Below are 5,591 nucleotides of genomic sequence, written 5' to 3' on the forward strand. Positions count from 1 at the left end.
GACCAAACAAATTTTCATAAATTGCACAATACAAAAATCTAAAAAACCAATAATAAAAGAAAATTAGAACCTTAAGTGTTGTTTGGTAACACTTTTGTTTTCTAATTTTTTAATCACAAAATGAAAGTAAAATTTTTGTTTTTTAAAGTTTTGTTTTTAAAAAATAAAAATACATTTTGTAACCACTTTTGTTTTTTAATTTTAAAAATAGAATACAAAAGTGTGTTCTATAAAGTTCATTTTTATTTTTATTTTTTGATTTTATTTAAGTCGGGTCTAGGTCTAAGGTCGAATTCAAGTTTGGGTTTGAGGCCGGTTCAATGCCAAGACCGTAGGGGGAATTTAGGCCCGAGTCTGGTCGGATTCCTAAATATTGATTAAGAAAAAAAAAAATATTGAAAGTATCTTTTTTTAAAAAAAAAAAAATTGATTCTCAATTAAAAAATTAAAAAATGAAAACAGTTTTATACAACATATTTTAAAAAACTTATTTTTATTTTTTCAATTTTAAAAACAGAAAACTGATTAAAAAAGTGTTACCAAACGCCACATAAGCATATGAGCGTGGGAATATAAAAAAATAACCCATTTTGAAATATATGTGGTCTCTGTGGTGCAGTTGTTCAAGTGAATAAATTCAACCAGGACATCCTATTTGGCAATATCTCTGAGAAAAAAAAAATAGTCATAATGCTTACATGATTGTAAAAAAAAATTGACTAAAAAATTTTAAAAGAAACAGAGAAAAACTTTAGAATGCCGAACTAATTAAGTTAAAAAGTCAATTGAAACCAACGACATAGTGAAGTTGAGATTGTATGCCATGCCACAATTAAATAAGGTTGCCTGTTCTGGCATTCGCCTGTGAGTGAGATTGAATCAAAGGGACTTAGAAATCTACCATTAACAATAATAAATTAACAAGAAAAAACAGCATAAATACATTTGCAGCATTAATACGATGGGGATGTAACACAGATAATAAACCTTGCCAAGTTTCTCTAAGTGCATCACACTTACTTGAATATCAACAAGTTTCCTTTGTGTTTGGTAGTATTCTTCCAATGACTTGCTCTACAGAAAAGAAAACAACAAATAAGACAATCAACTTTATAGTGATCTCCAAATTCATATAAAAGTAATTTGTTCGTATATATAAATATATAGATATATATATATGAAGCTTTTGCATAGTTAATGAACTTCTCTTTCCAGAGTATTTCAAAATCAGTAGAAGGGGAGACTAGTTATCAATTTTGAGTGTACAAGTTTAGATTTTTAAAATTGGCATTGTTGTTCTTTCCCATGTATTTTTGACATTTTTTTAAATTATTCTCCAAGTGCTCTTTAGTCCTCTTGAAATTCACAGCTAAATCAATATCCGCAATTTGATCAAGAATCTCCTATGGGAAATGAAAAGCAACTCAATTTACAAATCAGTGTTTGCAGCAAAATTTAACAGAGGCAAACAATTAAACATTATATACAAACACAAACAAGATAATTATAAAATCCCAATTTCTTGGAGCTTACAGCTTGGATTCTTGTTCGAGGAATTCCATCAAGAATGAACCCAGATTCACCTATGCAATAGCCTTCTTCAAGTCTCTTAGACAAGAGAGCAAATATTATTTCTTCAGGCACAAGCTTTCCCTCATTCACTGCATCATGGCAGGCCCTAAGTTAATTTGGGCTTTAGGCAAAAATAAAAATTAGGACCTGTTGAACGAAAAAAAATTAAATTAATTATTATTATTATTATTATTATTATTATTATTATAAATAAAAAAATATGAATGGGTCAGTCAGAAAGGAGAGCAAATTAAGGAGATATTTTCTCCACCTCCACCACTTTTACGTTAGTGGATTTTATCAACTTAAAAAAATAATTAAAAAAAATTGGTTATAAAGAGAGGGCTGAACAGTTAAAAAAAAGAGTTTTGGAAAAAATCTTTGGCAATTGATACGTAATAGTGAAACAGAGAAAAAAAAAAGATCTCAGAAAATAAGTTGATGTTATATTGTAAAGACCGCTTATGATTAAACACTTTGGGTTAAATAATTAGGATTTATTTATGAGATTTAAATATTATGTATAATATGTATATTGTGGAGATTTATTTAAGTTGATATATGTTTATTATGCTATTTAAGTAATTTCTCGTTTACCTGTGCTTGTGACTGGTAGCTGTGGAAAGCGACATTGGGCCATTAGAGAGTCATGCTTTTATTTGGTTTAAAAGGTTTGTAATAGTGGGACATTATTTTTTTTAGACGTTGGGAATGTCGGGAAGTGTCGGGATTTTTAAATGACCAAAATACCCTTTTATGTTATTAGTTTTTGTCCTATTATTAAGGGCAAAATGGTCACTTTGCTAGAAACTTTTCTGTGGTCCCTTGTGAATATTAGTGGCTGAATAATAGGATAGAATTTAATTAAATTCTATAGGTTTTATTTTACTTAGGTTGGAAGGAAAAGAATTAAGAAAAAAAGAAACATCTTTCTCTCTCTTCACAACTCTCTTTCTCTCTTTTGATCCTTCAAGGCAGTAGCTAGGATTGGAATTGTTTGAGTGATCTCAATGATTTTTGGTGGAATTTGTGTGTTGTGATTCAGGGTATCTCTCCCTATTCTTTCTTTCGTTAATTTTTCTTTAGCCTAAGTTAGGTTTAATGTGTGAACTTGGGTTTTATGTTGTTGTATGAATTAAGGTAGCTTGTTTTGGAGTTTGCTTGGTATTGTTTAAGTTAACTTGGGCTGGAATTATTAGTTGAGTTGAGGTTTGAGCAAAGTTTGAGTTTGAGAACTCAAACCTAGCTCTCTAATAGTGACTTGGGATTTTGTGCAAATTGTTAGGTTCTATTGCTTGATATTGGTTTTGTGGAGTATATACAGGCATTCTGGAGAGCATTGGAGAGTTTGGGGTTAAATTGAATTGTAGGGCTCATTTTTTGGGTTCCAGCACATAATCGGTCGACCAGTTCTGAGGGACCCGTAGAACCGGTCGACCGGTTGGTACCCATGAACCGGGCTTCCGGTTGGGAACCGGTCTGCAAGTTGCGCTATATTCCAAAACCCTAGTTTTCCCCGTTTTGTGTTGTTTAGGGTGTTAGCATCTTATTTATCGATAGGGTTATGCTTAATTTCAATTTTAAATTCTCGATAAGTGTTTTAGCGTGTCTCTCATCGAGTTTTGAACGTTATGATTTAGGGCCCTGTAAAGCGTCGAGCTGCACTTCCACTCAGGCTGACCAGCACACTTGAGCACGGAAAGAGGTAAGATAGCATAATAATATATATGTGAATATATGCTTGTGTTAATTGTTTACACTACTGACACTAATTGTTTATGTGATTTTAAGGGTGTTAGTATAGTGTAGGTTTTTAGAGTAGTTACAGTGTTACCAACACGAGTACTAAGGGGTACGTCGCGCATCTGGTACAACATTTAGTAACTTTTGGGGGTACAATAATGGCTCTACCAATACGAGTACAGGGTTGGTACTTTAGTGCATTTGGTACAGTGGTCGTACTTCCCTTAATAACGTTCTTAACCATTTGGTGGGCTCGGTTGATGAGCTCAGGGTGGCTTAAGCATAAAGCCGGTCTAGCATTGCTTATATATATGTATTGCATATCTTACTGAGTCTGTTGACTCATCAATTTGCTACATTGTGTAGGTAAAGGAAAAGCTAAGCTGGAGGAAAAGTGAGATGGAGCTCGGCAGTGATTGTACATGTCGCAGCAGTGCAACCTGGAGGGTTTCGGTCTTTTAATATTTTGAGTTGTATTTTGTTGTTGCTTGTCATTCGTTTAAAAGAAAAATGTACAGGGGGTTTTGTAATAACAAATGTAGTTTTTAATGTGTTTTATGACTTGGGATCCCGACCTTTATAGTTAATTAATTATAATATATTAAAATTAGCTTTTAAGTTTAGTAAATTTCAAATACGGGCCTTACAGTTTGGTATTTAAGCCACCAGGTTGTTCACTGAAGACCGTCAAGATATGTACAATCAAGGCAAATGTCGAGCTCAACTCACGGTTTCGTAAATTTTACTTTTTGCAAACTGTTTAAGATATATTGCATACATGAGTAAATTATTGTTTTAAAACCCTAAATGCAATCTTGAAAATACTTTGACCACTGTCTAACCTACATGCCTCGTAGGTTCGCAGGCTAAGTCCTATACAATGGACGCCCAGCGAAACGTCAGAAGGCAGGGTGAAATGGTTGAGACCGGAGGTGGTCGGGGTGGTAGAAATCCCCAAAACCCCCATGGACGCGGTAGAGGCCGCGGTAGTGCTCTGAGAGGTGGGCAAGAGGATCCACCTCAGGCTCGGTTTGACTGGGAGCATAGGTTTGCTGAGATGCAAGCCAAAATTGCTCAACAAGAAGAAGAGATTCGAAGGCTCAAGCAAAGGGATGCTCCTGTTGAGCCTCCCCTGCAACCGCCTACTACGGTTCCTGCGGTGCTAGCAGATTTGCATGTTGCTGGTAACTGTATGGAGCCTTTATATGAGAGGTTCAGGAAGCAAGCACCTCCAGTATTTTTGGGAGGTCTTGATGTACTTAAAGTAGAGCAGTGGTTGACTGTAATTGAAAGAATATTGATTTTCATGGGTGTGGCCGGAAATCATACGGTGGCATGTGCCACTTTTCAATTTCAGGAAGATGCTTTGGTGTGGTGGGAGATGGTATCCCTCACTATGGATGTTGCTAGAATGACCTAGGAAGAATTCCGGGACTTGTTTAACGCCAAATATTATAATGAGGCGGTCCGCAGTGCAAAGCGGAAAGAGTTTGTTGAGTTTGTACAAGGCGAGAATATGTCAGTGACTGAATACCCAACCAACTTTGATCGCTTGGCTAAGTTAGCCTTTGGGATCGTACCAACAGACTTCAGTAAAAAGGAGAAGTACTTGGCGGGGTTGAATTCCAAGATTAAGCACGATCTGGTTATCACTACAAATGACACTACAACCTATGCTGAAATGGTTGACAAGGCTCTTCGAGCTGAAGGAGCAGTCAAGTTCTTACAAGAAACCCGAGAGACTTCTGGTACTGGTGGGACCACTACTCTCCCTACTTCTGGCCCTGGAAAATAGAGTGGTGATTCCACTTTTGAGCAAAAGAAGAGAACTTTCCCATCTTCGAGGAGTTCAGGGCAAAGTAAAAGGTTCCGATGAAATCAGGGTAAAGGGGGACGTCAGACTTACTATTATCCTTAGTGCCCGCGCTGTAAGAAACATCATCCTAGGACTTGTAACCGGAGAGCTTGCTTTCAGTGTGGATCAGTAGGGCACCTTAAGAAAGATTGTCCCCAGTTGAAGAAAGAGGAACCTAAACCTGAAGTTAAGCCTACTCCAGCACATGTATTTGCTATAACTCAGGCTGATGCTGCTGCCAGCCCTTCAGTAGTCACAAGTCAGGTTCTTATCAACGACCTTGCTTTTACTGTTTTATTTGATTCAGGTGCTACACGATCATATGTAGCATCAAGAGTTCTTAATAAGCTAGGTAGGCCTAGTAATGTTTTTGAAATGGGATTTGGAACCCTATTGCCTAATGGGGAATTGATTATTTCAA

At 36.0% G+C, this 5,591-nt stretch overlaps 1 pseudogene; it reads right to left on the minus strand.

Moving 5' to 3' along the window:
• Window positions 1-503: 503 nt before the first annotated feature.
• On the minus strand, window positions 504-2,204 carry LOC115710479 (probable adenylate kinase 7, mitochondrial; annotated as a pseudogene).
• Between the last annotated feature and the right edge of the window lie 3,387 nt (window positions 2,205-5,591).

This window comes from Cannabis sativa, chromosome 3 (genome assembly GCF_029168945.1).
Source record: "Cannabis sativa cultivar Pink pepper isolate KNU-18-1 chromosome 3, ASM2916894v1, whole genome shotgun sequence".
Taxonomy (NCBI): Eukaryota; Viridiplantae; Streptophyta; class Magnoliopsida; order Rosales; family Cannabaceae; genus Cannabis; species Cannabis sativa.